This window comes from Antechinus flavipes, chromosome 4, assembly GCF_016432865.1.
Source record: "Antechinus flavipes isolate AdamAnt ecotype Samford, QLD, Australia chromosome 4, AdamAnt_v2, whole genome shotgun sequence".
NCBI classification, from domain to species: domain Eukaryota; kingdom Metazoa; phylum Chordata; class Mammalia; order Dasyuromorphia; family Dasyuridae; genus Antechinus; species Antechinus flavipes.
Window position 1 is genome coordinate 310,392,452 of NC_067401.1, and position 13,097 is coordinate 310,405,548.

General features: G+C 34.1%; 1 protein-coding gene across 1 annotated transcript in view; it reads right to left on the bottom strand.

The window, feature by feature from the left end:
- Nucleotides 1-7,347: 7,347 nt before the first annotated feature.
- The window catches only part of THEMIS (thymocyte selection associated), a 239,256-nt gene continuing 233,506 nt past the window's right edge, over nt 7,348-13,097 (bottom strand). Inside the window, exon 6 of the mRNA XM_051997716.1 lies at nt 7,348-7,888. The gene's annotated coding sequence lies outside the window, so the exon portion shown is untranslated. The remainder of the gene's footprint in view (nt 7,889-13,097) is intronic.

Sequence of the window (13,097 nt, forward strand, 5' to 3'; positions counted from 1 at the left end):
TCACTGAACAAGTGGAACTGTTGAAAAGAGCCACATCCATCAGAATTAATCGTCGTATAGTCTTCTTGTTGCCATGTATAGTGATCTGGTTCTGCTCATTTCATTTAACATCATTTCATGTAGGTCTCTCCAGGACTCTCTCAAACCATCCTGTTGGTCATTTCTTACAGAACAATAATATTTCATAGCATTCATATACCATAATTTATTCAGCCATTCTCCAATTGATGGGCATCCACTCAGTTTCCAGTTTCTTGTCAGGCATATCTCAAAACAGTCACACCCTTCAAAAAGTTATTGTATGAGAATTAAACAATGAAAAACTGATTTTAAAAAGAGAGTTTATTTTATTAACTCTAAAAAAGAAAGAATACTTTTTACTTATTAACTGTCCCAAGGGGGAATAGATACTGGACATAAGAGATGTACATCTCAACATTGGGCTGCAGAGGACTGCCCCAGGGATTTATGATGAACATTGTACTTTTATCTTTTAACATTTTTATCAATGACTTTTACAAAGTTTAGATGGGAGGCTTATCAAATTTTCAAACAAACCTGGGAGGTAAAGAAAAAAACAACTTTGAATGACAGTCAAGATTCAAAAATATCTTGATAGGCTAGTACACCTGACCAAATAACTAGTTAATTAAAAGGGAATTCTTCAGATATAGGTTGGACTAGGGGGTCTCTGAGGTCTCCTTGAATTTTAAAACTTGTGATTATATGCATCTGAATAAAGAAAATTATTTCACTTACTACCTGTAGTTTCAAAGTTCCAAATACTGTTGCAAAAACAAAAACAAAATCAGCATAAATAAATTCATACTACTAGCAAGAAAAGGTAACACCATTAATCATCCATGGCATGGAATTCTTTTTTCCATTGTGAGGGATTGAAAATCCTATCCAAAAATGACTACTCAGAGACTTCTTGAAGTAAAAAGCAGAAGAGTTGTTTATTTAATAAATTCTCATGAGAATGAGCAATTTCATAGTGAGGAGGGAAAGAAAGAAAGCTCATAGTAGAAGGGCTAAGGAATTAGGAGAAGATATACAATTTATATAGGTCTTAGTTTTAAAAGATTACATCATGGGATGGGGAACATTAAGAGATAGGTGCCTCCCCCACTTAAATTGAATGTTATTCGCGCCAAAAACAGCAGACTCCCTGGTTTCGGGAGCAAGTTCAGATTATCAAGTGAACAGCTTTCTAAACATTGATAACTTGAATAGTAATAAATGTCATCATTTTAGGTTAAATGCATATCTAAAATATAAGTAAATGTTGGCTAATACTCAACATACTTATGCAGGTCACAGAGACCTAGAGAAAATAAAATACAGAAAAGGAATTTAATAATTCTTGGAAGTTCTTCACTTTATCTCTACTCCACACACCATCCTGAGATTGGATTTTAGCTACTCACCTTGTTTTCTTGCAACAAGTGGTATACATTCCTGTGAGAAAGCTAGTTTCATTACCAGTTTGGGATTGGTTCAAGGTATGCTATCTTTACCAGGAAAAAAATTAAAGTATAAAACCTAATGGGGAGCAATAATTTTCTACAAAGGGCACAATTATAAATAGTTTTGTGAATTACAGATTGAAGTGTGAGTGATTGTCATTCCATCTTTAAAAGTAACTTCTGATCTTTTTAAAGAATTGTGTTATTTTCTAAGTTCAATGGTTTATATTGGAATTGAATTGGAATTGTTTTTGTTCTCATTATGTTCTAACTATTACAGTTGACAATCTTCTCATAAGCACCTAAGAGTAGATAAGACTTAAAGCCACCAGTGTTTGCACCCTGCACTTTGATTCCTAGTGGAGTAATGTTGTTGTCCCTTCATTCAAAGAGCACCAACAATATCATAGGGCAATAATAACTTGCACACAAATTGGATTTAAGAGAGGCAGAGTTGCAAAAAGTTGTCAGTTTCACTCTCTTCTTGAGTCATCAAGTCCAATGACAGGACAAAAATTAAAATGACTGGCCATGACCTGGGAGATTCAGATGACCCTAGTAACCAAATTCTAAGTGCCTCATAGTGTCCACTTCAGCCACCTTCATGACTGTTGGAACAAATTGTTCTCTTCCACCCATTCCATTGAGGAAAGTCTTTAATTTGGGGTAGACTCCCCTAATTCACGATTAGATTTGAGGCTTGTTCATTATAGGAAGCTGGTGAGAGACAGAGAGACACCCCTGGGATAGATAGACAAGGCAAAAGAGTAGAGGATAAAGCCCCTCCCCCCCCCCAAAAAAAAAAAAGATCAGGATATTTGATTTCTTGGGAAAGATTTGTGGAACTGGTAACTAATTTTGCACATGAATGATTGCATCAATCAATCAATAAAAATCATGTGTGTTTACTATAGGCAATATGGATTAAATTTTTAAAAGTGCCATGAATACATTTTCTTTTTTTTTCTTAGAAATTTGGTTGTTTAACATTTGGGCTAAGTACTAGGTATGCAAATAGAAAAGCAAGTCAATTCATGCTCTCAAGGAACTCATTCTAATAAAAGAAAACAACCCATACTGAAGGGTTCAACTGCAGGGCAAATCAAAGACAGGATGCAGCAGTAAAGCAGATGGTAATCCATCTTCTTTAGTGTCATTGACATTAATAAAACACTTGACTATTATTAAGTAATAACATTACCAAAGTATAGCAGAGATCATTTATAAGTTTCAATCCTTATTGACCTTAAAATAAATTTGTAACACAATGCTATGGGTAAACATCCAAATGATTTATTGACGTTGGTTCATAGCTTGTAAAAATCAAAGCAAAAGCTTTATAATGTGAAAATAATTTGACTTTCCTCTCTCCTCTGAGTATAGTATAAAACAAATGAGGACAGTGATTCTTTTTTTTTTTTTCAGCTCAACTCAACACATGGTCTATTGGGTTACCCTTTGAGGATGTATTCCAGTGATACACACATAGCTGTATTTGGCTAGTAATAATCAGCATTAACGGAAAAAATATATTTTATATACATATATGTATATGTGTGTACATAAGTGAATTTTTAAGTACATACATATATATTTACATATATGTGTGTGCCACACACATATATGTATATTTCATTTAAAATTATTTGGCCATTATTTCTTCTCCTTGTTGTGCTTCCAGTCTTGGAGGTGTGCTAGACAGTTCTAAAGGCAGAGGTGATTGTTAAATTTTAATGTAAGCATTTACATTTTAGAATTCAGCAAGTGCTAAAAATTCAGGACTGGATTTATTGTCTAAATGTTCTAGATTTAAGAAAGTAATAGAGAAAAATATTAATAATGATAAATAAACTTAAAAGTGTGTCATGTGCAAAAACTGGGAAAACTGGAAATTAGTATGGCAGAAATTAGGCATGGACCCACACTTAATACCGTATACCAAGATAAGATCAAAATGGGTCTATGATTAGGCATAAAGAATGAGATTGTAAATAAATTAGAGGAACATAGGATAGTTTATCTCTCAGACTTGGGGAGGAGGAAGAAATTTGTAACCAAAGATGAACTAGAGACCATTATTGATCATAAAATAGAAAATTTTGATTATATCAAATTAAAAACCCTTTGTACAAACAAAACTATGCAAACAAGGGAGAGAGGAAGGAAGGGAGAAAGGAAAGGAGGAAGGGAAGGAAGAAGGAAGAGAGGGAGGAAGGAAGGAAGGGAAGGAGGGAGAGAGAGAAGGAAAGATGGAGAGGAGAGAGGGAAAGGGAAGGAAGAAGGGAGGGAAGGAGGGAGGGAGAAAAGGAGGAAGGGAGGAAGGAAAGATTAGATTAGAAGGGAAGCAACAAACTGGGAAAACATTTTCACAATTAAAGGTTTTGTTAAAGGCCTCATTTCCAAAATATATAGAGAAATGACTCTAATTTATAAGAAATCAAGCTATTCTCCAATTGATAAATGGTCAAAGGATATGAATAGACAATTTTCAGATGATGAAATTGAAACTATTTCCACTAATATGAACGGGTGTTCCAAATCACTATTGATCAGAGAAATGCAAATTAAGACAACTCTGAGATACTACTACACGCCTGTCAGATTGGCTAAGATGACAGGAAAAAATAATGATGACTGTTGGAGGGGATGCTGGAAAACTGGGACACCGATGCATTGTTGGTGCAATTGTGAATGAATCCAACCATTCTGGAGAGCAATCTGGAATTATGCCCCAAAAGTTATCAAACTGTGCATACCCTTTGATCCAGCAGTGTTACTACTGAACTTATATCCCAAAGAGATGCTAAAGAAGGAAAAGGGACTTGTATGTGCCAAAATGTTTGTGGCAGCCCTGTTTATAGTGGCCAGAAACTGGAAACTGAGTGGATGCCCATCAATTGGAGAATGGTTGGGTAAATTGTGGTATATGAATGTTATGGAATATTATTGTTCTGTAAGAAATGACCAGCAGAATGAATACAGAAAGGCTTGGAGAGACTTACATGAACTGATGCTAAGTGAAATTAGCAGAACCAGGAGATCATTATATACCTCAATAACGATAATGTTTGAGGATGTATTCTGATGGAAGTGGATCTCTTCGACAAAAAGAAGATCTAATTCAGTTTCAATTGATCAGTGCTGGACAGAATCAGCTATACCCAAAGAAAGAACACTGGGAAATGAATGTAAACTGTTTGCATTTTTGTTTTTCCTCCCGGGTTATTTTTACCTCCTGAATCCAACTCTTCCTGTGCAACAAGAGAACTGTTTGGCTTTGCACACATATATTGTATCTAGGATATACATGTTTAACATGTATAGGACTGCCTGCCATCTAGGGGAAGGGGTGGAGGGGAGAGAGGGGAAAAGTCAGAACAGAAGTGAGTACAGGGGATAATGTTATAAAAAATTACCCAGGCATGGGTTCTGTCAATAAAAAGTTATAATTATTAAAAAAAAAAAAAAGGCAGGGAGGGGGAGGGGATAATGTAGTAAAAAAAATTACCCAGACATGGACTCTGTCAATAAAAAGTTATAATTATTGGAAAAAAAAGTGTGTCGTGTACATTTTCTTTTTTTTTTCTCTCAGAGAACTGGTTCTTTAACATTTACCAGCACATCACTACCCAGACCATCTTCTTTTAGGTTTATAAAGTTTGGTCTATGCAATACTTTGATAGCCATGAGATAATGATTAGCAGTCCTTCTGTCCAAAAGAAGTCACTCCTTTCTTCCTTCCATTTACAGAGAAAACACAATTTACTTTGCCTTTGCCAAGTCTAGAGGCCTTATTTTTAAATGACCATAAAAGAATGCTTGTTAAATTCCCTGAAAATAAATGTGCATTAAAAAAAAAAAAAACAGGTCAAAGTAGCCATATATGGAGCTAGAAATTTTATTTTCAACAAGAAAAAATCTTATAAAGGTATGACTGAAATAGCAACTCCTCTAGTCCCAAGCCTGCTTTTTAATAAAAGTCAGTGTAAGGGATAATCTAAAATGTACCCTTGTTAAGAAAGCTGAAATGCAATGCAAATGTATTTCAATTTCTCATTGTTATCATACTATATTAGCAAGATTATGCTGTAACTTAAGGTTTTTTATTTTTATTTCACCATCATTTAGTCTTGGCTAAAAGAAGAAATGGAACTTTTTCCATGTACCTAAAAAAAGAAATATTGATCATTAACCCAATTTTACCAAGAATGGATCAGCCAGTAAAACTTTTGTATTTATACATATGTATAGTAAAGTGTTTCAAGGCTGAAAAAAAAAAGAAATATTTCATATGCACTATTAGTAACTCAGATTTATTGCCATGAACTCACCAGCCAGGAATTAATTTTGTGGTATTGAAAATTTTGTTGTTGTTTATGTTGTTACTGTTGATTTAACATGGAAGAGAAGGAAAGGGAGAGATATAGAACAAAAGAGGAGACAGGAAAGCAGGAAGGCAGGCAGGAAGGGAAGGAGGAAGGGAAGAAAAGAATAAAGTAGGGAAGGAGGAAAGGAAGGAGGGAAGAAGGAAGAGGAGGGAGGAAGGGATGGAGGAAGGAAGAAAAGAGGGAGGGAAGAAAGAAAAGAGAGGGAAAGAGGGAAGGAGAAAGGAAAGGAGGAAGGAAGGAAGGAAGGAAGGAAGGAAGGAAGGAAGGAAGGAAGGAAGGAAGGAAGGAAGGAAGGAAGGAAAAGAGGAAAGGAAAAAAGGAAGAAAGAGAAAGAGGGAGGAAAAGAAGGGAGAGAGGAAGGGAGGGAGGGAGGAAAGGAGGAAGAGAAGGAGTGAGAGAGGAGAGAGGGAAGGAAGGAAAGAGGGAAGGAGGGAGGGAGGGAGGAAGGAAGGAAGAAAGGAAGAGAGGTAGGAAAGGAGGGAGGGAGAGGGAAGGAGGAAGGGAAAAGGAGGAAGGGAGAAAGGAAAGAAGTACAGCAGAATATGATAATAGAAATGCGATAAATTTAGGTATTATTAGAAAGGAATATCCTTTGTAAAAGGATATATGTTTGAGGGATATTATGACCCTCTTTGGTGATGAATTTATGAATGATTACACACAGAACATATAATTATTAGCAGGTTGATGGTCAAGCAATTATTATATAGTATTATGGGAAGATTCTAGAGTCAGAAAATTACAATTATAATTATGTATCTTCTACAAAATAGTTGTATGCCATTAAATATGTAACTTAACAGTAATAATAATTATAATTAACATTTATAAGGTGTTTTAAGGTTAACAAACAGTAGTGAAATTTTTATCATCCTCATTTTACAGAGAAGGAAACTGAGAATCAGAAAATTAAATGTCAAGGCAATATCTATGTGCCTCTCTAACTAGAAAAGGTCAGATGGGGTTTTGAACCTAGTCTTTCTAATTATAAATCCAGTGATTTTCCCATTATTCCTTATAAAACCTCTGTGTCTTAACTGGCATTAAAAATATATGAATAAAAATTTCTACCTCATGTAGTTATTAAGAAGTACTGAAACAATTGATATAAAAACATTTTAAAGTGTTATACAAATGTGAGGGTATTATAAATTAAAAATGAGGATCAATATGACAGAGTAAGAAACTACCTTTGGTGATAACTAAAAAGTTTTTTTTTTTTTTAGATCAAATCTTACTGGGATAACAGAATGGAATTTTTATGGGGTTCATCTGAAGGAGATACCTTGCCACAGTAAGAATAATTACAAGAAAAAATTGTGACTAAATTGTAGCCAGATTGGTCAGCTGATATTACATCCTTGGGTCATAAGTCTGGGGAATAACTATGACATAGATAATCCTAATATTTAATTGAAATCCCATTCCTATAATTCCAAAGCTTAAAAATAGAATTGCTGAAAATTTTAGACTTCTCCCACACATAATCATGTTTTTAAAATTTTATAAACTTTTTATTTCCCCCCATTTAACAAAAGGAAAGAAAAAAATGGAGAAATAGCAAAATGAATTTTTTGACAATTTCAGTTGAAGGGTTTTGAGATGTTTGTGTCTAATTGTGTTGCTTCATTTCAGGGTGATTTTGTGACGTTCTAGGAAATTGGGTAATATCATAATTTTTAAAATTTACTGATATCATTTATATAAAATACATAATGAAAGAAATGCATGTGCACATTTCATAAGTTAGTGCCTAAATTACAGTGAAAATTTTAACATTAGTAGATATTAATTTCTGGCCATAGGTTTTTTTTTAAGTCACTAGATCAAACTTGTTATATCTCCTGGGTTTTTAATATTCTATGTATGTCAGTCAAATTACTCTAGGGGATGATTGTGATGACAGCTGATTTAAGCTTTAGATGATTCTCAGAAGACAAAGCTGAAGCATTTTTTTCAGGTACATTTTTCAATTTTCAAGTGGTTTCAGTTTTTTCTCATTATTGCAGGTATTAGTCATTTTGGAAGGTTCTGTAAGAAAACAAAAACATAAGGTAAGGAGACAAAACACAAAAATTAATACTAGAAAAAATTAGTCTAGTCTTAAAGTTGATTCTTATGAGAAATATTTAGGGAGTACATTATCAGAAATAGGATGCGAAATATGCATGAACAAACTGAGTCCCTCTGTACTTTTGCATGAAAGGTTCCCCTTGTGTGGAATGCACTCTCTCATCATCCCCTCATATTATCCTTAGTTTCCTTCAAAGCATAATTCGGGTACCTCTTCTACAGAAGCCATTTCTCATTACTCATTTATTACAAGCTCTCCCTCTTGTGTCAATAGAACGCTATTTTACAGAACATTTAAGGATCATCTGGAAACCATGAAGTGGCATATTGTGAACATGACTAGATTCAACACATTACAAATAAGTAATTTCCCAAAGAAATTGGTATGCCATTAAAGCAAAGTAAAGGATGCTATGAAAGTAATATTCCCCTTCCCCCCCAAATGGGTCAATGATGTAATGAAAATGACAGATAACCATTGAATAGATCAATTCTTCATTCATATGCCTGCAATGCCAAGATAACTTTTTAAAAGGATAGAAAATGATAGTAAAGAAATGATTGGTAACTACCTAGCAAGGGAATTGGTCATCACAATCAGCATGACTTATGAAGAAAAAATCATGTCACTAAAATTTATTTCCTTTTTCACAGCATTAATAAACTGGAATGTCAATGCAATGGAGTCTCTCATGATCTATTTTTGGACATGATGGAGAGATGGAGGACAAATGATAGTACTTTGTGAAATATTTAGAAGTACATAGTTGAATGAATACACTTAAAATTCATCATTAATGGTTCGATATAAACTTTAATTCATAAAATCATATTCACAATTATAATATGGAAGAGACATGTTTAAAAAGCAGTTTGTCTGAAAAAGGTAATAAGATATTAGTGTTCATGGTCTACATAGGAGTCAAGAGTGACATGCTAAACTAAGAAGTAACTACCCTCTTGGCCTGCAATAGGAAAAACATAGTGTCCCAGACTGGACTGTGTGATCACATTCCTTATACTCTGCCTTGGTCAGTCCACCTCTATCATACTTTGACACATTTTGAGAAATATTTTGATGAGTGGAAGGCATCAAAAGAAAAAGTGATCTATGTTCAAGGTTTTATAACCCAAAAGAAAAATTCTTCAATTTCCATAAAAATACTCAGACCAATACATCAAAATGACTTTATTTAATCTAACAAAAATCACAAATTCAGTTTGAGTATAAAATAAGCGAGCCAACTCTCTATCCTTTTTCAGTAGACTTTTACATTTCAGAACCATATCTCAGAATCAGATGGAACCTCAGAGGCAATTTAGTCTGAATTCTACCTGAATAACAATCCTTTCTAGGATTTTTCTTTTTCTTTTCTTTCTTTCTTTTTTTTTTCTTCTCTTTTCTTTTCTTTTTCTTTTCTTTTCTTTTCTTTTCTTTTTTTTCTTTTTCTTTTTCTTTTTTTTGTGGAGGCAATTGGAGTTAAGTGACTGGCCCAGGGTCACATAGCTAAGGAAGTATTAAGTGTCTGAGGCCAGATTTAAACTCAGGTCCACCTGACTTCAGGGCTGGTGCTCTATTCATTACACCAACCAGCTACCCCCCCATTTTTAAAAATAAATCTAAAAACACATTTTTTTTTAAAGGAGAGGTTGATTAATAGGAAATGGCTAACCAATTGTGGTACATAAGAATGTTGGAATATTACTTTGCCATAAGAACAAAATAAAGAATTCAGAGAAGCTTGGAAAGAGAAGTGCAGTGATATAGAATGAGGAAAGTAGAAAAACCCAGAAACTAGCACACCCAATAATTAGAATAATGTCAATGAAATAAAACTGAGCACTTATGTAACAGCTTCTATGATTCATTCCCCTGAATAAGTACCAAGGAGAATAGCACAAAAAGAAAATAATTTTCATATTCCATGCTACTGCCACAACCTGCAAGTCATTTCCTCTAACAGCCTTGCATCATGATGATGATGATGAAAGAGAGAGAGAGAGAGAGAGAGAGAAAAAGAGAGAGAGAGAGAGAGAGAGAGAGAGAGAGAGAGAGAGAGAGAAACAGAGACAGAGACAGAGAGACAGAGATAGAGAGAAACAGAGACAGAAACAGAGAGTTTGTTGGTGGGAAAGATAAGATGCTTGGACAGGTAACTCATCTTGCCAGCTTTAAATTTAAAGAATTCTCAGTCATCTCCCATTTCCTTAACTCTGGTTCTTACTATTTATTATTTTAAAAGAGGGAAGGCCCTTGTACCTACCACATCCAAAAATCCGTGATAATTATCTTATGTAAACCTTTTTTTTTTCTTTTTTCCTTAATTTTTTTCCTTTTCTCTACTTTTTTCCTTCCTTCCTTCAATCTATTTTTTAAATTTTCCTTTTAAACCAAATCTCTCTATCTCATCTCAATTCCACTGACAGCAGGAGGAACTTTTGACTTCTTCCATCCAAACCTCTCTCCTGAGATGGCTTAGAGATCCCTCCCATTCCCAAAGCCTCACTATATTAGTCCTAGAATTAGTACAGACACCTAATTAGCTTAGCTCATTTTAATTAAAACTTCCAAACTCAATCCATCAGCTTTAACTTCCTCAATGCCTTGGAATTACGCCTATGTACTACATACAATGTCCATCTACCTTATACATGATATACTATCATCCTATTGTGTTTAATTGCTTAATCTGTTTTCACAATAGTGCAGTTTATGTTGATTTGATTGAAGAAAATAAATACAGATAATAGGATTTCAAGCCTGAAGGACCTTTCGAGAGTATCTAATCCAAACCTTCCATTTTAGAAGAGAAGTGAAGTGATTTGCTATCCTAAAGGGAAAAAAAAGTAAACACAGCATTTTAAATTTTAATCTGAATTGTTAACATTTTTCCATCTCTTAAGTCTAGATAATCAATGAAATAAAAGAGTCAAGATAGCATAGTAAGAGGAAATATTGGAGTCAAGCTATTTTTCCCACACTTCCTCAAGAAAGATCTAAAGAATGTATCAGACTGAATTATGATCAAGAAAGTCAAGAAGTACCATTTTGTCATTTTTTTCCCATTCAGCTTTGTTTAGTACCTGGACAGAGAGATCTGAGAATGTGGCCTAGCAGAAACTCCTAAGAACTTGTGGCAAAGAGCATTCTAACACCCACATACTGAAATAAAATCAAGACAGGACAACAGAATTGTTTTCTAGAGATCTCTGAGCAAGTACTGGGTGCAAGAAGAATTTTCACCTGGCAGCTCTGTTGCCTACTCCTCAGAGAGAAGAGGAATGGTTGTGAATGCTGACCCTACCTAAATATAAGCCCATGGAAAGATTTAGATGAAATGATGCAAAGTGAAACAAGCAAAACTAGGAGAACATTCTACATATTAACAACATTGTTTGAAAATCTACTAAAAAAAGCAGCAGTCATCAAAATCATTTAGTACTGGCTAAGAAATGGAGTAGTTGATCAGTGAATAGGTAAGGATCACAGGACAAAATAATCAATAACTATAGCAATCTAGTGTTGGACAAACCCAAAGACCACAGCTTTTGAGATAAGAACTCAATATTTGACAAAAACTGCTGGGAAAATTAAAAATTAGTATGGAAGAAATTAGGGCTTGATCTATATTTAACACCACATACCAAGATAAGATCTAAATGGCTTCATGATTTAGACATAAAGAGTGATATTATAAGTGAATTAAAAGGACATAGGATAGTTTACCTCTCAGATCTATGGAGAAGGAAGGAATTTGTGTCCAAAGAAGAACTGGAACTCATAATTAAACACCACATAGATAATGTTAATTATATTAACTTAAAAAAAGTTTTTGTACAAACAAAACTAATGCAAACAATATCAGAAGGGAAGCAATAAATTGGGAGATCATTTTTATATTTAAGGACTCGGATAAAGACCTCATTTCTAAAATATATAGAGTGTAAGATTCTGAAAATCTTAAAAGGTGTGCTTGAATCAGGCTAATTACCTATTGGACAGTAGCTCTATTAGCATATGTTTGAAATTTCTTTTCTCTCAGTTAATACTGGCTCAATGCTTGGGGGTAAGAGAATTGCTGGTAAGGATTAGGGAGTAGAGTGAGAGAGGCAAGAGAACTTCACTTGGCTGCAGGTCAGAGAGGAGAAAAGTATGGACCCTAGAATCAAGGAAGGAAACTTGGCAAAACTCCTGGCAGTTTTGTCCATCTCCTTCATTTCTCCCCCTAAAGATCAAGGACTTTGCTTATCCTGACTTTCGCTGATTTTGAGGCCTCTAGGGAGCTAGTCCAGACTTTACAATAGAGACTTGACTCAAATTTATAAAAAATCAAGCCATTCTCCAATTGATAAATGATCAAAGGATATGAACAGACAATTTTCAGATGAAGAAATTAAAACCATTTCTAGTCATATGAGAAGGTGTTCTAAATCACTATCAGAGAAATGCAAATTAAGACAACTCTGAGATACAGACCTTTCAGATTGGCTAAGACAATGGGAAAAGAAAATGATGAATGTTGGAGGGGATGTGGGAAAACTGGGACACTAACACATTGTTGGTGGAATTGTGAATAGAGTTAAAAGTCAAATAATAGGCTGAAAAATAGCAAACTATCAAAAAAAAATTCTGAACTTAGAAAGTTACTGTGATGATAAAGAAGATCACAACACACATTCAGAAGAAACAAAAGCAAAATTCCTGCATCCAGTCTCAAAAAACAATATGACTTGGTCTAAGGCCATGGAAGAGCTCAAAAAGAATTTTAAAAATCAATATGAGAGGTATAGTAAAAATGGAGATAAAAATGAGAGTGATGCTAGAAAATAATGAAAAACAGTCAACAATTTCGTAGAGGACACTCACAGCCACTCCACAAATACTAAAAATACTGAAAAAAATAACACGTTAACAATGAATAGACCAAATGATAAATAAATAAATAAAAGGTACAAAAATCCAATGAAGGGAAAAATGCCTTGAATAGAAGAATTACCCAAATAGAAAGACATAATCAAAAATTCACTGAAGAGAAAAACTCTTTAAAAAGTAGAATTGACCAAATACAAAAGGAGGTACAAAAACTCACTGAAGAAAACAATTCCTTAAAAGTCAGAATTGGTCAAGTAGAAGTCTATGCCTTCATGAAACATCAAGAAACAATCA